Consider the following 26,538-nt stretch of genomic DNA (forward strand, 5'->3'; position numbering starts at 1 on the left):
AGTGAAATACAAATGCATGACCCTCTGAGGAAATTTAATTTTGCTCACAGGTGCATATGCAGGTGCATATGCTCCCTTCTGCCTAAAAAAAGTATTTGGAAGTGCGAAAAAGTTTTACAAAATATTCTACATATACATCTCCATAATATATATTTGTTCGCCAATTTTCATGAAAAAACAATATTTTTGTGGTATATGTAAAAAATTTATCTTGTGAACAACCTTATTCTCAGCACTGAATTTTGTCTTTCTTCACACGCCACGTGACAAGTCAATTTTTTTATGAAATGACTTTGTGTGGGCGTATCACGTGAAGATGTACGTGCAGATTTTTTTTCAATTTTTTTTTAAAATAAAATACGTGTAAGATGCATTTTAAAATAAAGGAAGCATATACTTTCATGTTTCGATTGCCTCCTGTCTAATTCCTACACAAAAAATACAGGCCGCTTGAATGGAGAAGACATGTTTTTATACAAAGTAGTAAGTAGTATAAAACAGTAGAAGAATACAACCTTTAGAAAACTATTATTTAACACATGTATATTAAAACTCAATTTACTCTGTATTAACATTTAAAGACAAAACACTCTATCATATAACATAGTATATATGTTGAATTGTATTTGTAATCTAATGTATTTCTCAAATGAAATATAATACCAATGTTTTCACAAAGTTTACATGTCCATGTTTCTCCTATATTTTACTTACTTCACGAGTTGTAGTAAAAATAGAATACACAACTATAAACACCTAGAATACGTTTAGACAATATATCAAAGACGGTGATGATATAACGGAATAGTTTATTTTTTATATTTTTAAATTGGCTAGCATAGATGGATAAAAGCTCTCAAGAATAATGACAACATGCATCCATCTTATATATATACAATCAAAGATAAAATGACAATATTCATCCATTACTTTTCTTAAATTACATGCTATACAATTTTCGCAAAAAAAAAGTGTGTGCTGCTAAAATTGAGTAGCTGCATGCCTTGTAAGGGTGGTGAAAAAATCATCTTAACTATCGATAAGAATATTACGTGCAGAATATGGAACGTATATGGTGCTTGGTCTAGCGGCAAACACCATTTTGGTGTAGTAGTAGGTCGTGAGATTGAAGACCCAGCCACGCATATTGAATTTTGTTTATTTCAGCGGACCTGACAGGTGGGGCCCACATTAAGATGGCCACGGAGCTCACATGCGCAAATTAAAAATAAGGGATGTTTTTGCAAAATCTATAATGCCACATGTCAGCTTTTGATTAACTAAGGACCAAATCTTCACATCATAGACAAGTTGTAGGGCTGCGGTTTCACATTCTGCAAGATGGAGGACCAAATCTTCATATTTTAGACAAATTGTTGGACTACAGGTGTAATTAAGCTCTGTTTGAGAATGGGGTTTTGATAGGCGGTGCACAGTCTAAACAGCAGTATGTTTTTTTTTAACCTTGGGGCTTGGGCCATCCGTTCCTTGCCGGCTAGTATTAGAGCATCTCTAGCAGATCTTCATCCGACCTCCATCTGCTAATAACCGCTCATTTTTGGTTCGGAAGCGAAAAAATGGACCGTTCAGGTCTCGCATCGGACCCTCATTTCAACAAAAAACCCGGATTGCCCCGATTCGCATCGCGCAAACTCCAAATACCCAGTTCCGTGAGGCCTTTTGAGAGCGAACCCCATCCCGATTTTTACGTCGGCGCGAACGAAACTTCAGCCCGTACAACCGCCGGAGACAACCAAAATTCGCTAGAGTCGTCGGCGTCGGGCTAAAAGACCTGCGCGGGCGGCGGGTGGAGCGGCTGCTGGGCGCGGGCGAGCAGCCGGCGGGCGCGAGGGCAGGCGGCCGAGCAGCCGGCGGCCACGGGCTGCCGTCGAAGGCCGCCGACGCGGGCGGCCGTGCGCGAGGCGGTCGTGCGCCGGGGCTGTGCGGCCGTGGCTAGGGGCGGGCGTGGGTGGCCGGAGTGAGCGCGGGCGGGGCGTGGCCGGGGCCGGTGAGGCCGTCGCCGGGCGGGGTGAGGCGTGGCTAGCGCGGGGCGGCTGTTCGCGGGCGTGGCCGAGGCGTGGCTGGCGCGGGGCGGCTGTGCGCGGGCGTGGCCGGACGGGAAGAGGAAGAAGGCAAAAAAAAGTGACAGTGGCCCAATATAAAGGAATATGCCCTTTTGGGTTCTTTTTACGAGTGTCTGGACTGTGTGGCTGTTTTTCGACCCCCAAGACGCATTTGGGATGGCCTGGATACATCGATTTGGAGTTTGCGGGTTCTCCTAAAGATGCTCTTAATAGACTGCTCCTCCTATTTTTGCAAATAGAACTACAGTCAATTTAATTGGAAATCAAGAAGCCGCTGTTGGGCAGGGGTCCATCATGGCCAAAGTATATTTTCTCTCTTACTTGCTACTCCTCCTTCGTGATTAAGTATACTTACTCTTAGCTATTATCCTAAATAATAAAAAACTCTAGTTTTATTTGAAACATTTAATATTTCACCAACTTCATATAAAAATATCAAAATATGTGACACCAAATTAGTATATTTTGAAGCTACATTGAACTCTTTCATTTGCCCATCTCTGAAGAGGCTATGACACAACTTCTTTCAAGATCTCCTAATGGATTTAGGGCATCTCTCCAATGCGGCGACCCAAATAGATGCGTTGGTGAAAGGACACGATATCGCCTAGAGGAGGGTGAATAGGTTGTTTAATTTTTTTACGAGATGAGCTTAATAAATGCGGAATAAAACTAGTGTTTATTTTGTCAAGCCCAAAGCCTATATACTATGGTTCACCTATGTGCACCAACAACTTATGATAAGCAATACAAGCAACTATGTGATAGCAAGGTATATAACTTCAAGCACGATGGCTAGCACAAAGTAAAGTGCATAAGTAAAGAGCTCGGGTATAGAGATAACCGAGGCACGCGGGAGACGATGATTTATCCCGAAGTTCACACTCTTTTCAAGTGCTAATCTCCGTTGAAGAGGTGCGGTGGCTTAGCTCCCCCGAACGCCACAAATAGCCTCACCTTGAGGTGTGGTTGCTCGATGCACACCAACGCCACAAAGGCCTCACCCCAAGATGCGGGAGTCACATCACACACCGAGCGCCACGAAGGCGCCTTACCTTATTCTCCGGTGACCCTCGCCACAAAGGCCTAGGTCACGGTTCCACTAAGGGATTTCCTTCGAGGGGGAAACCGGGCCTTACACAAAGGTTAGGGTACACATCCACGACTTAATTGGAGGCTCTCAACAAATCACCACAAAGGCCTGGAATCCGTCTAGGGTTCCAAGAACTCAAGAGTAACAACCTTCTTGCTTTCGCCATCATGAATCTTTGTGGAAAGCTCAAACCAATGCACCAAATGCAATGGCAAGTCCCTCACTCTCAAATTTCACCAAAGCTACAAAAGCTATTGGGGGAATAAGAGAGGAAGAACAAAAGAAATTCACTAAGAACTCCAAGATCAAGATCTAGAGGATTCCACTCACAAAGAGAGGGATTTGATTGGTAAAAATGTAGATCAAGATCTCCTCTCTCTTTTCCTTCAAATGGGGACAAGAATCATGGAGGGATTGAGAGGTAGAGCAAGATTCTCAAGATAAACAATGGAGGAGAGAGAGTGTGTGAGAAGCACCAGCCCAAGGAGGACGAAAGGGGTATTTATACCCCCCAAGAAAATCGAGCCGTTACAGAATTCCGAGGCTGGATAATCCGGCCTAAGCAAGGGCCAGATATTCCGCCCCGGGGATTATCCGGTGCTAGGTAAAATATCTGGCTAAATATCCCGATATCCAGGGGCTTCAGAACTTAAGTCCTTGGTCATTTTTCAGGGGCCGGATATTGTGCAAATATCCGGCCCCAGATTATCCGGCCTAGCAAACTTGTAAAATCAATATCTAAAGGTTGGTAGCTCGATCAACAAATTTTGTTGGAAAGAGGACGACAAGAGCTACCCTATGGAAACCAGTGGGGGTGATTTTCTATTATTTTTAGAGGTGCAACTGTTGGAGATATGCCCGAGAGACAATAATAAATTGGTTATTGTTATATCTTAGTGTTCATGATAAATGTTTACACTCCATGCTATAATTGTATTAACCGGAAACTTTAATACATGTGTGTTCTGTAAACTACCAGAGTCCCTAGTAAGCCTCTCATTTAACTAGCTTGTTGATTAATAGATGATCATGGTTTCCTGATCATGAACATTGGACATTATTAATAACAAGATCATATCATTAGGTGAATGATGTGATGTACACACACCCATAGTAAGCATAGCATGAGATCAAGTCATCAAGTTCAACTTGCTATAAGCTTTAAGATACATAGTAACCTAATCCTTTGACCATGAGATCATGTAAATCACTTATACCGGAAGGATACTTTGATTACATAAAACGCCACTTTGTAAATGGGTGGTTATAAAGGTGGGATTAAGTATTTGGAAAGTATGAGTTGAGGCATATGGATCAAGAGTGGGATTTGTCCATCCCGATGACGGATAGATATACTCTGGGCCCTCTCGGTGGAATGACATCTAATTAGCTTGCAAGCATGTGACAAGGTCACAAGAGATGACATACCACGGTAACGAGTAAAGAGTACTTGTCGGTAATGAAGTTGAACTAGGTATGGAGATACCGATGATCGAACCTTGGACAAGTAAAGTATCGCATAACAAAGGGAATCAGTATCATATGTAAATGGTTCAATCGATCACTAAGTTATCGTTGAATGTGTGGGAGCCATTATGGATCTCCAGATCCCGCTATTGGTTATTGGTCGGAGAGGAGTCTCGACCATGTCTGCATAGTTCACGAACCGTAGGGTGACGCGCTTAAGGTTCAATGTCGCATAAGTAGATTCAGAATATGTGATGGAGACCGAAGCTTGTTCGGAGTCTCGGATGGGATCCAGGACATCACGAGGAGGTCCAGAATGGTCCGGAGAATAAGATTCATATAAGGGAAGTTGATTTCTAGGTTTCGGAAAAGTTCGGGATTTTTCCGGTGGAAGATCGGGAAGGTTCTAGAAGGTTCCGGGTGTCCCACCAGTGGGCCCACGACCCTAGGAGGCCTAGCTTGGGCTGAGGGGATGCACCCTAGCCTAATGGGCCAGGAGCACATGCCCCCCAAGGGCCAGCCGGCCAACCCCTTAGGGTTTCCCCAAAACCCTAGGGGGGATCAACTTGGGGGGGGGGGGGGGAGTTTACCCCCTTCCCCCTTTGGGCCGCCGGCCATGTGCTTGGAGGAGGGGCCAAGGCAAACCCTGGCCGCTCTCCCCCTATATAAAGAGCGGAGGGGGTGGGGGCTGATACGTCTCAAACGTATCTATAATTCTTATGTTCCATGCTAGTTTTATGACAATACTCACATGTTTTATATACACTTTATATCATTTTTACGCATTTTCCGGCACTAACCTATTAACAAGATGCCGAAGCACCTGTTCCTGTTTTCTGCTGTTTTTGGTTTCAGAAATCCTACACAGGAAATATTCTCGGAATTGGACGAAACAAAAGCCCACGGTCTTATTTTCCACGGAGTCTTCCAGAACACCGAAGAGGAGGCGAAGAGGGGCCACGAGGCTGCCACACCATAGGGGGCGCGGCCCCACCCCTGGCCGCGCCGCCATATGGGGTGGGCCCCTCGGGCGTCCCCCGACTTTGTGCCTTCACCTATATAATCCTTTCGTCGCGAAAACCCTAGTACAGAGAGCCATGATACGTCTCAAATGTATCTATAATTTCTTATGTTCCAAGCTAGTTTTATGACAATTCTCACATGTTTTATATACACTTTATATCATTTATATGCATTTTCCGGCACTAACCTATTAACAAGATGCCGAAGCGCTAGTTCCTATTTTCTGCTGTTTTTGGTTTCAGAAGTCCTACACGGGAAATATTCTCGGAATTGGACGAAACAAAAGCCCACGGTCTTATTTTGCACGGAGCCTTCCAGAAGTCCGAAGGGGAGACGAAGAGGGGACGCAAGGTGCCCACACCCTAGGGCAGCGTGGTGGGGCCCCTGGCCGCGCCGGCCTATGGTGTGGGCCCCTCGTGCCTCTCCCGACTATGCCCTTCCGCCTATTTATTCCCTCCGTCGCGAAAACCCTATTACCGAGAGCCACGATACGAGAAAACATACTGAGACGCCGCCGCCACCAATCCCATCTCGAGGGATTCAGGAGATCGCCTCCGGCACCCTGCCGGAGAGGGGAATCATCACCCGGAGGACTCTACATCACCATGATCGCCTCCGGACTGATGTGTGAGTAGTTCATCCTTGGACTATGGGTCCATAGCAGTAGCTAGATGGTTGTCTTCTCCTCATGTGCTATCATGCTAGATCTTGTGAGCTGCCTATCATGATCAAGATCATCTATTTGTAATGCTACATGTTGTGTTTGTTGGGATCCGATGAATATGGAATACTATGTCAAGTTGATTATCAATCTATCATATATGTGTTGTTTATGATCTTGCATGCTCTCCGTTGCTAGTAGAGGCTCTAGCCAAGTTGATACTTGTGACTCCAAGAGGGAGTATTTATGCTCGATAGTGGGTTCATGCCTCCATTGAATCTGGAACAGTGTGACGAAAGTTCTAAGGTTGTGGATGTGATGTTGCTACTAGGGATAAAACATCAATGCTTTGTCTAAGGATATTTTTGTTGATTACATTACGCACCATACTTAATGCAATTGTCTGTTGCTTGCAACTTAATATTGGAAGGGGTGCGGATGCTAACCCGAAGGTGGACTTTTTAGGCACAGATGCATGCTGGATAGCGGTCTATGTAATTTGTCGTAATGCCCTAAGTAAATCTCATATTAGTCATCATGATATGTATGTGCATTATTATGCCCTCTCTATTTGTCAATTGCCCAACTGTAATTTGTTCACCCAACATGCTATTTCTTATTGGAGAGACACCACTAGTAAACTGTGGACCCCGGTCCATTCTTTTACATCTGAAATACAATCTACTGCAAACATTGTTCTCTACTGTTCTTTGCAAACAAACATCATTTTCCACACCATACGTTTAATCTTTTATTTACAGCAAGCCGGTGAGATTGACAACCTCACTGTTAAGTTGGGGCAAAGTATTTTGATTGTGTTGTGCAGGTTCCTCGTTGGCGCTGGAATCCCTGGTGTTGCGCCGCACTACACTCCTCCACCAACAACCTTCACGTGGCATTCATCTCCTACTGGTTCGATAACCTTGGTTTCTTACTGAGGAAAAACTTACTGCTGTACGCATCACACCTTCCTCTTGGGGTTCCCAACGGACGTGTGCTTCACGCGTTATCAAGCTCTTTTTCTGGCGCCGTTGCCGGGGAGATCAAGACACGCTACAAGGGGAGTCTCCCACACCCAATCTCTTTACTTTGTTATTGTCTTGATTTACTTTATTTTATTTTCTGTTTTGTTTGCTTTCTCTATATCAAAAACACACAAAAATTAGTTACTTGCTTTATTCTATTTACTCTCTTGTTTGCTTTCTTCATATCAAAAACACAAAAAAAATTAGTTACTTGCATTTACTTTATTTTGTTATCATGGCTAGTCCTGTAGTTGTTACTCTGTCACCTGAGGAATTGATCTTTACTTTTAAACAAGGGGGTGAGGAGAGTTTTAAAGAAGCTTGGTCTAGAATTTTTGATTCTTATGGTAAAACTGAACCTAAAATGATTCTAAGTTTGCTTCTTAGTAACTTTTATTTTGGGCTTATTCTTCGCTATAGATATGCCTTAGATGCTGTAGTGGGAGGAGATTTCCTCCACTGTGATGGGGATCAAGCTTTTAATGCCATAAAAAAATTGGTTACATCATCTAGCTCCGCTAATAATTTTGATTCATCTCTTGCTACCATTCATAATAGATTAAACACTCTCGAAACAAATATATCTTGTTTAAAAGAAGGGTACAACCAGATTCGTGAATATTATGATTATGTTCCAGTAAGCTTTGAACCTTCAATGTGGGTGCCTACTATTAAAGTTGCTATTTGTGGTGAAATTTTTTATGCCCGTTGTGATATTATGTCTGAGTTTTGCCTTATGCCTAAAAGTATTTATGAATCTTTGAAACTTTGGGAACTGACTGAAGGAGGAGAAGGAATAACTCTTACTGATAACTCTGTTATAATTCCTAGGGTAATAGCTGAAGGTGTGTTCACAACCTTTCTTGGAAGGACGGTATCCACTAATTATCTCGTTGTTGAATGTGTAGGGACAGGACAAATCACACTTGGAAGATCCCTGCTAAAACTCGTGGGAGCAATCATAGATGTGGGGAAAGGCACTCTAAATTTTACCTCTACACCCGGATGCGGTCATATATTCCCTAAACCAAAGAGTAAGAATAAGAGTAAGAAGGGTAGGCGCAAAGCCCCTGGTAAGAATGTTAATGCTTCATCTCTTGATAATACTTGATTCACACTTTCTGCGCCTAGCTGAAAGGCGTTAAAGAAAAGCGCTTATGGGAGACAACCCATTATTTTCCTACAACAATTTTTGTTTTTTATTTGTGTCTTGGAAATTTTTACTACTGTAGCAACCTCTCCTTATCTTTACTTTATTGAATTGTTGTGCCAAGTAAAGTCTTTGATAGTAAGGTTGATACTAGATTTGGATTTCTGCGCAGAAACAGATTTCTTGCTGTCACGAATTTGAGTAGATCTCTCTGTAGGTAACTCAGAAAAATCTGCGAAAAATCATGAGTAATCCTCAGATATGTACGCAACTTTCATTCAATTTGAGCTTCTTCATCTGAGCATGTTAAGTGCCTCTAAAAAAATTCGTCTTTACGGACTGTTCTGTTTTGATAGATTCTACCTTTTATTTCACATTGCCTCTTTTGCTATGTTGAATGGATTTGTTTGTTCCATTAACTTTCAGTAGCTTTGGGCAATGTCCAGAAGTGTTAAGAATGATTATGTTACCTCTGAACATGTGAATTTTTGATTATGCACTAACCCTCTAATGAGATTGTTTTGAGTTCGGTGTGGAGGAAGTTTTCAAGGATCAAGAGAGGAGGAGGGTACAATATGATCAAGAAGAGTGAAAAGTCTAAGCTTGGGGATGCCCCCGTGGTTCATCCCTGCATATTTCAAGAAGACTCAAGCATCTAAGCTTGGGGATGCCCAAGGCATCCCCTTCTTCATCGACAACTTATCAGGTCACCTCTAGTGAAACTATATTTTTATTCCGTCACATCTTATGTGCTTTACTTGGAGCGCCTGTATGTTTTTATTTTTGTGTATGTTTGAATAAATTCGGATCCTAGCATTCCTTGTGTGGGAGAGAGACACGCTCCGCTGTTTCATATGAACACTGGTGTTCTTAGCTTACTTTTAATGTTCACGGCGAAGGTTGAAAACTGCTTCGTTCATTGCTATTTGGTTGGAAACAGAAAATGTTTCATGTGGTAATTGGTTTATTGTCTTGAATAATTTGATACTTGGCAATTGTTTTGCTCAAATAGATCATGTTTAAGCTCTTGCATCATGTAGATTGCACTTATTAGTGGAGAACTACAGTAGAGCTTGTTGAAATTTGGTTTGCATGATTGGTCTCTCTAAAAGTCTAGATATTTTCTGGTAAAGTGTTTGAACAACAAGGAAGACAGTGTAGAGTCTTATAATGCTTGCAATATGTTCTTATGTAAGTTTTGTTGTGCCGGTTCATACTTGTGTTTGCTTCAAACAACCTTGCTAGCCAAAGCCTAGTACTGAGAGAGAATTCTTCTCGTGCATCCAAAACCTTGAGCCAAAATCTATGCCATTTGTGTCCTCCATACCTACCTACTATGTGGTATTTCTCTGCCATTCCAAAGTAAATTGCTTGCGTGCTACCTTTAAAATTTCATTCCTTGTCTTTGCAATATATAGCTCATGGGAAAATAGCTTAAAAACTATTGTGGTAAAGAATATGTTGCTTATGTATCTTATTTCTTATAAGTTGCTTGTTGAGCGGTAACCATATTTCTGGGGACGCCATCAACTATTACACTTTTGTTGAATATCATGTGAGTTGCTATGGATGTTCGTCTTGTCTGAAGTAAGGGTGATTTATCATGATCAAATGGTTTGAGTATGCATATTGTTAGAGAAGAACTTTGGGCCGCCAACCAAAGCCATGAATCATGGTGGAAGTTTCAGTTTGGACATTAATCCTCAATCTCTTATGAGAATATTATTTGTTGTTGAATGCTTATGCATTAAAGAGGAGTCCATTATCTGTTTTCTATGTTGTCCCGGTATGGATGTCCTTAGTTGAGATCTATCAAAAACGAGAAATCAAATGCGATCTATCTCCTTGGACCTTTGTACAGGAGGCATAGAGGTACCCCTTTGTGACACTTGGTTGAAACATATGTAATGCAATGATAATCCATGGAAATCCAAGCTAATTAGGACAAGGTGCGAGCACTATTGGTATTCGATGCATGAGGCTTGCAACTTATAGGATGTCTTATGCATAACACATATGAATTATTACTACCGTTGACAAAATTGTTTCTATGTTTTCAAAATAAAAAGCTCTAGCACAAAAATAGTAATCCATGCTTCCCTCTGCGAAGGGCCTTTCTTTTACTTTATGTTGAGTTAGTTTACCTACTTCTTTCTATCTTAGAAGCAAACACTTGTGTCAACTGTGTGCATTGATTCCTACATACTTGCTTATTTGCATTCATCATATTACTTTGTGTTGACAATCATCCATGAGATATAAATCCATGAGATATACATGTTGAAGTTGAAAGCAACTGCTGAAACTTATATCTTCCTTTGTGTTGCTTCAAAACTTTCTACTAAAAATTTATTGCTTTATGAGTTAACTCCTATGCAAGCCTTATTGATGCTTGTCTTGAAAGTACTATTCATGGAAAGTCTTTGCTATATGATTCAGTTGTTTAGTCATTGTATTTACCATTGCTTCGAATCACTTCATTCATCTCATATGCTTTACCTACTCGAGGGGACCAAGATTATGATCAAGATTATGATAGTAGCATGTCACTTCATAAATTATCCTTGTTATCGTTTACCTACTCGAGGGCGAGTAGGAACTAAGCTTGGGGATGCTTGATACGTCTCAAACGTATCTATAATTTCTTATGGTCCATGCTAGTTTTATGACAATACTCACATGTTTTATATACACTTTATATCATTTATACGCATTTTCTGGCACTAACCTATTAACAAGATGCCGAAGCGTCAGTTCCTGTTTTCTGCTGTTTTTGGTTTCAGAAATCCTACACAGGAAATATTCTCGGAATTGGACGAAACAAAAGCCCATGGTATTATTTTGCACGGAGCCTTCCAGAAGTCCGAAGGGGAGAAGAAGAGGGGACGCGAGGCGCCCACACCCTAGGGCAGCGCGGTGGAGCCCCTGACCGCGCCGGCCTATGGTGTGGGCCCCTCGTGCCTCTCCCGACTCTGCCCTTCCGCCTATTTATTCCCTACGTCACGAAAACCCTATTACCGAGAGCCACAATACGAGAAAACATACTGAGACGCCGCCGCCGCCAATCCCATCTCGGGGATTCAGGAGATCGCCTCCGGCACCCTGCCGGAGAGGGGAATCATCACCCGGAGGACTCTACATCACCATGATCGCCTCCGGACTGATGTGTGAGTAGTTCATCCATGGACTATGGATCCATAGCAGTAGCTAGATGGTTGTCTTCTCCTCATGTGCTATCATGTTAGATCTTGTGAGCTGCCTATCATGATCAAGATCATCTATTTGTAATGCTACATGTTGTGTTTGTTGGGATCCGATGAATATGGAATACTATGTCAAGTTGATTATCAATCTATCATATATGTGTTGTTTATGATCTTGCATGCTCTCCGTTGCTAGTAGAGGCTCCGGCCAAGTTGATACTTGTGACTCCAAGAGGGAGTATTTATGCTCGATAGTGGGTTCATGCCTCTATTGAATGCAGGACGATGATCAGAAAGTTCTAAGGTTGTGGATGTGCTGTTGCTACTAGGGATAAAACATCAATGCTTTGTCTAAGGACATTTGTGTTGATTACATTACGCACCATACTTAATGCAATTGTCTATTGTTTGCAACTTAATACTGGAAGGGGTGCGGATGCTAACCCGAAGGTGGAATTTTTAGGCATAGATGCATGCTGGATAGCGGTCTATGTAATTTGTCGTAATGCCCTAAGTAAATCTCATAGTAGTCATCATGATATGTATGTGCATTGTTATGCCCCCTCTAATTGTCAATTGCCCAACTGTAATTTATTCACCCAACGTGTTATTTATCTTATTGGAGAGACACCACTAGTGAACTATGGACCCCGGTCCATTCTTTTACATCTGAAATACAACCTACTGCAATCATTGTTCTCTGTTGTTCTTTGCAAGAAAACATCATTCTCCACACCATACGTTTAATCCTTTGTTTACAGCAAGCCGGTGAGATTGACAACCTCACTGTTAAGTTGGGGCAAAGTATCTTGATTGTGTTGTGCAGGTTCCACGTTGGCGCTGGAATCCCTGGTGTTGCGCCGCACTACACTCCTTCACCAACAACCTTCACGTGGCCTTCATCTCCTCATCGGTTCGATAAACCTTGGTTTCTTACTGAGGGAAAACTTGCCGCTGTACGCATCACACCTTCCTCTTGGGGTTCCCAACGGACGTGTGCTTTACCGTCACAAGAAGCTACTTTCTGGCGCCGTTGCAATCCCTGTCGCGCGCCAGCAGCTACTTTTCTGGCGCCGTTGCCGGGGAGATCAAGACACGCTGCAAGGGGAGTCTCTCACACCCAATCTCTTTGCTTTGTTTATTGTCTTGCTTTATTTTATTTTCTGTCTTGTTTGCTTTATTTATATCAAAAACACAAAAAATTAGTTACTTGTTTTACTTTACTTAATTCGGTTTGCTTTACTTATTTTTATTATTGTTAAAATGAATAATCCTGAGAACACTAAGTTGTGTGACTTCACTAGCACAAATAATAAAGATTTCATATGCACTCCTATTGCTCCACCTGCTTCTACAGCAGAATTTTATGAAATTAAACCTGCTTTACTAAATCTTGTTATGAGAGAGCAATTTTCTGGTGTTAATAATGATGATGCTGCTGCCCATCTTAATAATTTTTTTGAACTTTGTGAAATGCAAAAGTATAAGGATGTAGATGGGGACATTATAAAACTGAAATTGTTTCCTTTCTCCTTAAGAGGAAGAGCTAAAGATTGGTTGCTATCTTTGCCTAAGAATAGTATTGATTCATGGACTAAATGTAAAGATGCTTTCATTGGAAGATATTATCCTCCTGCTAAAATTATATCTTTGAGAAGTAGCATTATGAATTTTAAGCAATTGGATAATGAACATGTTGCCCAAGCATGGGAAAGAATGAAATCTTTGGTAAAGAATTGCCCTACCCATGGACTAACTACTTGGATGATCATCCAAACCTTGGATTCAACGGCTGGGGGTACTTTTATGTCCATCACTTTGGGTGCTGCAACAAAGCTTCTTGATGATATGATGATCAACTACTCTGAATGGCACACTGAAAGGATTCCTCAAGGTTAGAAGGTAAATTCTGTTGAAGAAACCTCCTCCTTGAGTGATAAGATCGATGTTATTATGTCTATGCTTGTTAATGGTAGATCTCGTGTTGATCCTAATAATGTTCCTTTAGCTTCATTGGTTGCTCAAGAAGAGCATGTTGATGTGAACTTCATTAAAAATAATAATTTCAACAACAATGCTTATAGGAATAATTTTAGTAACAACTATAGGCCATATCCTTCTAATAATAGTAATGGTTATGGTAATTCTTATGGTAATTCTTACAACAATAGTAGGAGTGTACCCTCTGGTATTGAAGTCATGCTTAAAGAATTTATTAGTACACAAACTGCTTTCCACAAATCTGTTGAAGAAAAGCTTGGTAAAATTGATGTTCTTGCTTCTAAGGTTGATAGTCTTGCTGCTGATGTTGATCTTTTAAAATCGAAAGTTATGCCTAATGAAACTAAAGATATTAAGTCATTTGCTACAGCAAACGCTATACAAGTTCGAATTAATGAAAACATTAGATTGATGGCTGAATTGCATGCTAGGTGGGAAAGAGAAGAAAAACTTGCTAAAGAGAATAATGTAGCTAAAGTTTGGACTATTACCACCACTACTAATGTTGATGCTTCACATGTTGCTAAACCTCCTACTATCAATGGTAAAATAATTGGTGTTGGCAAAGTTTCTACTCCTAATACAAAGCGTGCAAAACTACCTGAAACTGCTGAAACTGCTGAAACTGTTTGTGATAAAAGTGCTGAAATTTTTCAGAATATTGGGGACAATGATCCCATTGCTTTAGATCATAATGGTTTAGATTTTGATAATTGTCATGTCTCTGAAGTTGTTAAGTTCTTGCAAAAACTTGCTAGAAGTCCTAATGCTAGTGCTATAAACTTGGCCTTTACAAAACATATTACAAATGCTCTCATTAAAGCTAGAGAAATTAAAACTTGAAACTTCTATCCCTAGGAAGTTGGGAGATGGTTGGGAGCCCATCATTAAAATGAAGGTCAATGATTTTGATTGTAATGCTTTATGTGATCTTGGTGCAAGTATTTCTGTTATGCCTAAGAAACTCTATGATATGCTTGACTTGCCACCATTGAAATATTGTTATTTGGATGTTAATCTCGCTGATAATTCTATAAAGAAACCTTTGGGGAGGATTGATAATGTTCACATTACGGTTAACAAAAACCTTGTCCCCGTTGATTTTGTCGTCTTGGATATTGAATGCAATGCATCTTGTCCTATTATTTTGGGAAGACCCTTTCTTCGAACTATTGGTGCTATTATTGATATGAAGGAAGGGAATATTAAGTATCAATTCCCTCTTAAGAAAGGTATGGAACACTTCCCTAGAAAGAGAATGAAGTTGCCTTTTGATTCTATTATTAGAACAAATTATGATGTTGATGCTTTATCTCTTGATAATACTTGATTTACACTTTCTGCGCCTAGCTGAAAGGCGTTAAAGAAAAGCGCTTATGGGAGACAACCCATTATTTTACTTCTGCAATTTTTGTTTCATATTTGTGTCTTGGAAGTTGTTACTACTGTAGCAACCTCTCCATATCTTTACTTTATTGCATTGTTGTGCCAAGTAAAATCTTTGATAGTAAGGTTGATACTAGATTTGGATTTCTGCGCAGAAACAGATTTCTAGCTGTCACGAATTTGAGTAGATCTCTCTGTAGGAAACTCAGATAAATCTGCGAAAAATCATGAGTAATCCTCAGATATGTACGCAACTTTTATTCAGTATGAGCTTCTTCATCTGAGAATGTTAAGTGCCTCTAAAAAAATTGTCTTTACGGACTGTTCTGTTTAGACAGGTTCTGCCTTTTATTTCACATTGCCTCCTTTACTGTGTTTGAATGGATTTCTTTGCTCCATTAACTTTCAGTAGCTTTGGGTAATGTCCAGAAGTGTTGGGAATGATTGTTTCCTCTCTGAACATGTGAATTTTTGATTATGCACTAACCCTCTAATGAGATTGTTTTGAGTTTGGTGTGGAGGAAGTTTTCAAGGGTCAAGAGAGGAGGATGATATAATATGATCAAGAAGAGTGAAAAGTCTAAGCTTGGGGATGCCCCCGTGGTTCATCCCTGCAAATTTCAAGAAGACTCAAGCATCTAAGCTTGGGGATGCCCAAGGCATCCCCTTCTTCATCGACAACTTATCAGGTCACCTCTAGTGAAACTATATTTTTATTCTGTCACATCTTATGTGCTTTACTTGGAGCGTCTGTATGTTTTTATTTTTGTTTGTGTTTGAATAAAATCGGATCCTAGCATTCCTTGTATGGGAGAAAGACACGCTTCGCTTGTTCATATGAACACTGGTGTTCTTAGCTTTACTTTTAATGTTCATTGCGAAGGTTGAAAACCGCTTCGTTCATTGCTATTTGGTTGGAAACAGAAAATGCTTCATGTGGTAATAGGTATATGGTCTTGAATAATTTGATACTTGGAAATTGTTTTGAGCTCCCAAATAGATCATGTTTAAGCTCTTGCATCATGTAGTTTGAACCTATTAGTGGAGAATTACTGCAGAGCTTGTTAAAATTTGGTTTGTATGATTGGTCTCTCTAAAGTCTAGATATTTTCTGGTAAAAGTGTTTGAACAACAAGGAAGACAGTGTAGAGTCTTATAATGCTTGCAATATGTTCTTATGTAAATTTTGATGTACCGGTTCATACTTGTGTTTGCTTCAAACAACCTTGCTAGCCAAAGCCTTGTACTGAGAGGGAATGCTTCTCGTGCATCCAAAACCTTGAGCCAAAACCTATGCCATTTGTGTCCACCAAAACTACCTACTATGTGGTATTTCTCTGCCATTCCAAAGTAAATTGCTTGCGTGCTACCTTTAAAATTTCATTCCTTGTCTTTGCAATATATAGCTCATGGGAAAGTAGCTTAAAAACTATTGTGGTAAAGAATATGTAGCTTATGTATCTTAGTTCTTATAAGTTGCTTGTTGAGCGGTAACCATGTTTCTGGGGACGCCATCAACTATCACACTTTTGTTGAATATCATGTGAGTTTCTATGCATGTTCGTCTTGTCTGAAGTAAGGGTGATTTTTCATGATTAAATTGTTGGAGATATGCCCAAGAGGCAATAATAAAATGGTTATTATAATATATCTTTGAGTTTATGATAATGTTTACATACCATGCTATAATTGTATTAACCGAAACATTGATTCATGTGTGTTATGTGAACAACAAGGAGTCCCTAGTAAGCCTCTTGTATAACTAGCTTGTTGATTAATAGATGATCATCGTTTCATGATCATGAACATTGGATGTTATTAATAACAAGGTTATGTCATTATGTGAATGATATAATGGACACACCCAATTAAGCGTAGCATAAGATCACGTCATTAAGTTATTTGCTATAAACTTTCGATACATAGTTACCTAGTCCTTCGATCATGAGATCATGTAAATCACTTATACCGGAAAGGTACTTTGATTACATCAAACGCCACTGCGTAAATGGGTGGTTATAAAGGTGGAATTAAGTATCTGGAAAGTATGAGTTGAGGCATATGGATCAACAGTGAGATTTGTCCATCCCGATGACGGATAGATATACTCTGGGCCCTCTCGGTGGAATGTCGTCTAATTAGCTTGCAAGCATATGAATGGTTCATAAGAGACCACATACCATGGTACGAGTAAAGAGTACTTGTCAGGAGATGAGGTTGAACAAGGTATAGAGATACCGATGATCAAACCTCGGACAAGTAAAATATCGCGTGACAAAAGGAATCAGTATCGTATGTGAATAGTTCAATCCATCACGAAGTCATCATTGAATATGTGGGAGCCATTATGGATCTCCAGATCCCGCTATTGGTTATTGGTCAGGGAGAAGTCTCAACCATGTCTGCATAGTTCGCGAACCGTAGGGTGACACACTTAAGGTTTGATGTCGTTTAAGTAGATATGGAAATATGGAATGGAGTTCGAAGTTTTGTTCGGAGTCTCGGATGGGATCCAGGACATCACGAGGAGGTCCGGAATGGTCCGGAGAATAAGATTCATATATAGGAAGTCATTTTTAGGTTTGAAAATGATCCGGTATTTTTTTCTGGAAGGTTCTAGAAGAGTCCGGAAGAAATCAGCATGGAAGGTGGAGTCCCAGAGGGACTCCACCCACCTTGGCCGGCCAGCCTAAGGGAGGAGGAGTCCCAAGTGGACTCCTCCCCATGGTGGCCGGCCACCCCACCAAAGGAAAGGGGGAATCCCACTCCCCCTAGGTTTGGTCATATGGAAGGTTTTATGTTGGGGTCTTATTCGGAGACTTTTGACCTAATCCTTGGGGCTTCCACCTATATAATGAGGGACAAGGGGAGGGTGGCCGGCCACTCAAGCCTCCACCTTGGCCGCACCCCTTTTGAGGGCCGGCGCCCAAGCCCCCCTCTCCCCAAACCCTAGCGTCCCTCCTCCACATATCTCTCCCGCAGCGCATAGGCGAAGCCCTGCCGGAGATCTCCATCACCACCGCCACCACGCCGTCATGCTGCCGGGATTCCGAGGAGGATCTACTACTTCCGCTGCCCGCTGGAACGGGGAGAAGGACGTCGTCATCAACACCGAACGTGTGACCGAGTACGGAGGTGCTGCCCGATTGTGGCACCGTCAAGATCTTCTACGCGCTTTTGAAAGCGGCAAGTGATCGTCTACCGCAGCAACGAGAGCCTCCTCTTGTAGGCTTTGGAAATATTCAAGGGTTAGTCTCGTTCATCCCCTCGTTGCTCCCATCTTCTAGATTGCATCTTGGCTTGGATTGCGTTCTCGCGGTAGGAAATTTTTTGTTTTCTATGCTACGAATCCCATCAGTGGTATCAGAGCCGTGTCTATGCATAGATGGTTGCATGAGTAGAACACAATTGTTTTGTGGGTGTTGATTCTTTGTTGTCTTTAGTTCGAGTACTTTGCATCTTTGTGGCATGGTGGGATGAAGCGGCTCGGGCTAACTTTACATGACCGCGTTCATGAGACTTGCTCCACGTTCGACATGCAACTTGTATTGCATAAGTGGCTTTGCGGGTGTCTCGTCTCTCCCACCATAGTGAAGATTCAATTTACTCTTTCTATTTACAACACTAGTATCACCGTTGTGGTTCATGTTCGTAGGTAGATTGGATCTTACTCGAAAACCCTAAACCACGTAAAATATGCAAACCAAATTAGAGACGTCTAACTTGGTTTTGCAGGGTTTGGTGATGTGATATGGCCATGATGTGATGATAAATATGTATGAGATGATCATTATTGTATTGTGGCAACCGGCAGGAGCCTTATGGTTGTCTTTAAATTTCATGTTGAGTAGTATTTCAAAGTAGTTGTAATAGTTGCTTCATGAGGTGAACAACCATGAAGACGGCGCCATGGACCTTGACGCTACGCCGACGATGATGGAGATCATGCCCGTTGATGATGGAGATCATGTCCGTGCTTTGGAGATGAAGATCGAAGGCGCAAAGACTAAAGGGCCATATCATATCACATATGAATTGCATGTGATGTTAATCCTTTATGCATCTTATTTTGCTTAGAACGCGACGGTAGCATTATAAGATGACAACTCACATTAATATCAAGATAATAAAGTGTTCTCCCCTCGTATGTATCGTTGCTAGAGTTCGTCGTTTCGAAGCATCTCGTGATGATCGGATGTGATAGACTCAACGTTCACATACAACGGGTGTAAGCCATGTTGCACACGTGGAATACTTGGGTTTGCTTGACGAGCCTAGCATGTACAGACATGGCCTCGGGACAACGGAAACCGAAAGGTTGAACACGAGTCATATGGATGATATGATCAACATGTTGATGTTCACCATTGAAGCTACATCATCTCACGTGATGATCGGTTTTGGTGCAGTGGATTTGGATCATGTACCACTTAACAACTATGAGGGATGTTGTATTAAGTGGGAGTTCATTAGTAATTAAATTAAAACATGAACTGATTATCATAAACATAGTCTGAGTAGTATTTTGAATTAATTTTGTAGTGTTGGCATCCGTTTTCTACCATGCGCTAGTCTTGTAATTGAGATAGAAATACTGTTAAGTCTGACAAGAAACTTTACGGACTGGTACCGTATTGTTAAAGAATCAAGAAATGATTAAGTCCTATTGCAAACTTTTAGTAAACCTCACATTGTTGATTCAAAGAGCTATGGTTTCAATTAGTACCAAAAGTCATCTTGTCTCCGTGAAACTTGAAGTTCAAATCTGTTTGAAAAGTAAGGAGCTGAAAATTTGGTTTTCAGAAATAATCAAGGTATGAGATATATGTGATATCTAAGACCTTATTGCAAGATGATAGAATATAATTTGGTGGGACTACATAAACTCATAAGTTTTATGGGAATGTATGAAGGTTGAAGACGCCAGGCGTCCCAATCCTCCAACTATTGGGGCACTAACGATATTCGCATATCCATGAAGTAATCGTCCTTAGTATGCACCGTTGCTAAGACTCGTCGTTTCGAAGCATCACGTGATGATCGGGTGTGATAGATTATACGTGTGCATACAACGGGTGCAAGCTAGATTTGCACATGCGAATACTAAGGTTAAACTTTACGAGCCTAGCATGTACAGACATGGTCTCGGAAAGTCATCATGATATAATGGATAAAATTATGAGTGAAATTGTTCATCATATTACAAAGTTACTAATAGTGAAACCTGGAACACTTGTCATATGATGATCAACTTCAAAGTAAGAACCTCAAGGTTATTGTTATTTGACCAAAAAACCTAGAAGTTAATGATGTTGAAGTGTTTTTCTGAATAATGAGGAAAGCTAAAAGAGAAACTGCAAAAGATATTTTGGCAGAAAGAAAAGAAAAGACTAGAAAGTCTAGCTCAGGTATATATAAATGATATACATGTTATGGTTGTATTCCTAGTTTGGTCACACAATGAAATTCTTGGGTAATTGTACCATATTGGTTAGTATGAAGTGTCATACAAAACAACGCAATACAAGAATACAATGGCCTAAGTGACTGATAAGGAATATGGTAATAATGCACGTCTGGAACATAATAAAGTGTTATTATGTTTGTCGTTAGCATTCTACCTACCCCTTAGAATTTATAATAAAGAACTTAATAATTGTTATTTTGCTCTGGTCAAATAAAAACAATGAGTTGTTCAAATTATGACATTACTCCATGTACGATGGGTAAGTTATTATAAATCTTAATGGTGAATCACACATACATAATACTGACGCTAAAATTCCATAAGGCAAATGATTAAGAATTCCACTTATTTGTGGAACCGCCATTTAGGTCATGTTAGAAAGGAACGCATGAAGGAACTCCATGCAAATGGATTTTTGGAGTCATTTGATTTTTGAATCGTTTGGCGCTTGCAAATCTTTTCTAAAGAGAATGACTAAAATACCGTTCATAGGCCAAGAGTTAAACGGGCAACTAACTTAGTGGAAAAATACATGATGATGTATGTGGTTCACTGGACATAGTTGTGTGCGGGAGATTCTTCTACTTCATGAAAATTTCCAACAATGAATTGAGTATATATGTGTGGATATATTCAATAAGGAAGAAGTTTGAAATATTTGAATGGATTCAAATAAATTTCAGCATGAAGTGGAAATCATCGTAATAGAAAAATCAAATACCTATGATTGGATCATGGTGGAAATATTTGAATTACGAGTTTTAGCGAACATCTAAGAGAGTTACGAAATTGTTCTACAATTCACGTTTCTTGGAGTATCATAGTGATGATGGAATATCCGAGAGATGTATTCAAACCTTGTTGGATCAATGATGAGATAAAATATTGATGCCATTATATTTTTTGTGGATTATGCTTTAGAGACTACCGCTTTTACACTAAATAGAGCATCATCATGATCCGTTGAAATGACATCATACGAGTTATGGCATGGGTATGAACCATAATAGTCTTTTCTTAAATTTTGGTATGCATAGCATAAGTAAATAAGTTTACAACCAAAATCGGATGAATGTCTTTGTTGGTTATCCCACAGAATTGATTGGGAATTCTTTTCACTATGGAGACACAGACAAAAGTGTTTGTCAATGTTTCTTATTTCCAAGAAATTGTTTCTAGCGAAGTATTTGAGTGGGAGGACAATAGAACTTGATAAGGTTTATGAACATGAGCATAATGATCAAAGTAGCGCAGCATCGGAAATGGTTCCGGAAGCGGCCACGACGATCATGGCTCCCATGACTACAAAGTGTTTTAGCCATGGAGATCAAAGTACATATTGAACCTTGTAGGTATGGTTTACTTTGTGATCAAATAAATGATTTGTGGACAAAGGATTGATTTGAACAATAATAAACCAACTAAAAACAAAGAAGTTATGATGGGCCCTGACTCCATTAAAATGGACATGCGCCATGAAATCCATGATAGATGAATATATTTTGAAAGTAAATGGATCTATAAAATTGATGAAGCTTGACTTGTCGAAAAGTTGTTTACGACAAAGTTCAAAAAGTTGACTACGATAAGATTAGATCTTTCATAGCAATGCTTATAGTCTATGTGGATTATTCTAGTAATCACTACATATTTCTTTTATGAGATATGTTAGAAGGATGGCAAAATACATTACTTATCAGAAGTGTGTATTAAAGGTGTATACAAGATACAACCAAGAGTTTTGTTGGTCCGTGGAATACTAGATAGGTATATACAAACTTCAATTGGATGAAGTGAGTATCGCAGAGTTGGAATCTTCACCAGATGAAATAGTCAAAGAGTTTATGATTTCATCAGAGATGATGAAGAGGCTTGCATTTGCAAGAAATTAAGTGGGAGCACTGAGACATATTTATAATACTTTATGTAGATGACATATAGTTGGTTATAAATGATGTAATTATATACTTGATTAAAAGGTTTCATTGAGAATTAACTTTAATAAAAGGATATGGACTGAAACATATTTAGTGTCAAGATCTATGAAGATAGATTGAAACACATAATAAGTTTAAGTCAAAGTACATAGAATGGATATTGAAGTAGTTCAATATAGAAATATTAAGAATGTGTTCTTTTCATGCGAAGGTTTAAACAAGACTTGAGTGTAATTGACACTCGATGAGTAAAAACACATGAGTGATTTTAGATCACGAATAATATGTACAAAATCAGATGTCCTATGCTCTAAAAGGTTAGGAGCATATACCAGAATGATTCATGTGATGATCATTGGACAAACAGTAAGAATATCCCTGTATGCTTTAGAAAAACCAAGGATACATATATAGTTTTATATGGGGTAATGTCAAACAAATCACTGTAAGGTGTTGCAACGATATTACTTTGGTCACATATAAAAATGAAATTCAAATCTCAATTAGGCTAAGTATTGTTTAAAAGGTAACACAATGCTAGATTTAGAAGAGTTCTAAATATTGTGACGGATTCTACAAACATAGGCAAAGCATGACATTGTTTTGACAATGACTGAGGATGTTGAGTCGAGAAGTTCTTTGAGAACTTGGTGTAGTTCCGATAGTATCAGAACTTTGAAGCTATATTGTATGTGACAATATTAGTGACATATTTCAGACCGCGGAATTAAGGTTCCACCAGAAGACCAAACATATTTAATGCCGACTCATTTGGAAAATGAGTGATGCGTTGAGACGCAAATGAATTGCAAAATACATACGTTTCTGAGCATGTCAGATCCGTTGACTAAAACTTCTCCCGTGAGCAAAACATGATAAAACACCGGAAGGCCAAGGTGTTATATCTTTACAAATGTAAACTAGATTATTGACTCTAGTGCAAGTGGGAGACTGGTTGGAGATATGCCCAAGAGGAAATAATAAAATGGTTATTATAATATATCTTTGAGTTTATGATAATGTTTACATACCATGCTATAATTGTATTAACCGAAACATTGATACATGTGTGTTATGTGAACAACAAGGAGTCCCTAGTAAGCCTCTTGTATAACTAGCTTGTTGATTAATAGATGATCATCGTTTCATGATCATGAACATTGGATGTTATTAATAACAAGGTTATGTCATTATGTGAATGATATAATGGACACACCCAATTAAGCGTAGCATAAGATCACGTCATTAAGTTATTTGCTATAAGCTTTCGATACATAGTTACCTAGTCCTTCGATCATGAGATCATGTAAATCACTTATACTGGAAAGGTACTTTGATTACATCAAACGCCACTGCGTAAATGGGTGGTTATAAAGGTGGAATTAAGTATCTGGAAAGTATGAGTTGAGGCATATGGATCAACAGTGAGATTTGTCCATCCCGATGATGGATAGATATACTCTGGGCCCTCTCGGTGGAATGTCGTGTAATTAGCTTGCAAGCATATGAATGGTTCATAAGAGACCACATACCACGGTACGAGTAAAGAGTACTTGTCAGGAGACGAGGTTGAACAAGGTATAGAGATACCGATGATCAAACCTCGGACAAGTAAAATATCACGTGACAAAAGGAATCGGTATCGTATGTGAATAGTTCAATCGATCACTAAGTCATCGTTGAATATGTAGGAGCCATTATGGATCTCCAGATCCCGCTATTGGTTATTGGTCAGAGAGAAGTCTCAACCATGTCTGCATAGTTCGCGAACCGTAGGGTGACACACTTAAGGTTTGATGTCGTTTAAGTAGATATGGAAATATGGAATGGAGTTCAAAGTTTTGTTCAGAGTCTCGGATGGGATCCAGGACATCACGAGGAGGTCCGGAATGGTCCGGAGAATAAGATTCATATATAGGAAGTCATTTTCTAGGTCTGAAAATGATCTGGTATTTTTTCTGGAAGGTTCTAGAAGAGTCCGGAAGAAATCAGCATGGAAGGTGGAGTCCCAGAGGGACTCCACCCACATTGGCCGGCCAGCCTAAGGGAGGAGGAGTCCCAAGTGGACTCCTCCCCATGGTGGCCGGCCACCCCACCAAAGGAAAGGGGGAGTCCCACTCCCCCTAGGTTTGGTCATATGGAAGGTTTTATGTTGGGGTCTTATTCGGAGACTTTTGACCTAATCCTTGGGGCTTCCACCTATATAATGAGGGACAAGGGGAGGGTGGCCGGCCACTCAAGCCTCCACCTTGTCCGCACCCCTTTTGAGGGCCGGCTCCCAAGCCCCCATCTCCCCAAACCCTAGCGTCCCTCCTCCACATATCTCTCCCGCACCGCATAGGCGAAGCCCTGCCGGAGATCTCCATCACCACCGCCACCACACCGTCGTGCTGCCGGGATTCCGAGGAGGATCTACTACTTCCACTGCCCGCTGGAACGGGGAGAAGGACGTCGTCATCAACACCAAACATGTGACCGAGTACGGAGGTGCTGCCCGATTGTGGCACCGTCAAGATCTTCTACGCGCTTTTGAAAGCGGCAAGTGATCGTCTACCGCAGCAACGAGAGCCTCCTCTTGTAGGCTTTGGAAATCTTCAAGGGTTAGTCTCGTTCATCCCCTCGTTGCTCCCATCTTCTAGATTGCATCTTGGCTTGGATTGCGTTCTCGCGGTAGGAAATTTTTTGTTTTCTATGCTACGAATCCCATCATAAATGGTTTGAGTATGCATATTGTTAGAGAAGAACATTGGGCCGCCAACCAAAGCCATGTATCATGGTGGAAGTTTCAGTTTGGACATTAATTCTCAATCTCTTATGATAATATTATCTGTTGTTGAATGCTTAAGCATTAAAGAAGAGTCCATTATCTGTTTTCTATGTTGTCCCGGTATGGATGTCCTCGAGTTGAGATCTATCAAAAACGAGAAATAAAATGTGATCTATCTCCTTGGACCTTTGTACAGGTGGCATAGAGGTACCCCTTTGTGACACTTGGTTGAAACATATGTAATGCAATGATAATCCATGGAAATCCGAGCTAATTAGGACAAGGTGCGAGCACTATTGGTATTCGATGCATGAGGCTTGCAACTTATAGGATGTTTTATGCATAACACATGTGAATTATTACTACCGTTGACAAAATTGTTTTCCTGTTTTCAAAATAAAAAGCTCTAGCACATAAGTAATCCTTGCTTCCCTCTGCGAAGGGCCTTTCTTTTACTTTATGTTGAGTCAGTTTACCTACTTCTTTCCATCTTAGAAGCAAACACTTGTGTCAACTGTGTGCATTGATTCCTACATACTTGCTTATTTGCACTCATCATATTACTTTGTGTTGACAATTATCCATGAGATATACATGTTGAAGTTGAAAGCAACTGCTGAAACTTATATCTTCCTTTATGTTGCTTCAAAACCTTCTATTAAGAATTTGTTGCTTTATGAGTTAACTCTTATGCAAGACTTATTGATGCTTGTCTTGAAAGTACTATTCATGAAAAGTCTTTGCTATATGATTCAGTTGTTTAGTCATTATCTTTACCATTGCTTTGAATCACTTCATTCATCTCATATGTTTTACAATAGTATTGATAGAGATTATGATAGTAGCATGTCACTTCAGAAATTATCCTTGTTATCGTTTACCTACTCGAGGGCGAGTAGGAACTAAGCTTGGGGATGCTTGATACGTCTCAAACGTATCTATAATTTCTTATGTACCATGCTAGCTTTATGACAATACTCACATGTTTTATATACACTTTATATCATTTTTATGCATTTTCCGGCACTAACCTATTAACAAGATGCCGAAGCGCCTATTCCTGTTTTCTGCTGTTTTTGGTTTCAGAAATCCTACACAGGAAATATTCTCGGAATTGGACGAAACAAAAGCCCAAGGCCTTATTTTCCACGGATTATTCCAGAACACCGAAGGAGAGACGGAGAGGAGCCGAGGGGGCCCCACACCACCTGGCGGCGTGGCCAAGAGGGGGGGCGCGCCGCCCTATGGGGTGGGCTCTTCGAGCGTCCGCCGAC

This window comes from Lolium rigidum, chromosome 7 (assembly GCF_022539505.1).
Source record: "Lolium rigidum isolate FL_2022 chromosome 7, APGP_CSIRO_Lrig_0.1, whole genome shotgun sequence".
Lineage (NCBI taxonomy): Eukaryota > Viridiplantae > Streptophyta > Magnoliopsida > Poales > Poaceae > Lolium > Lolium rigidum.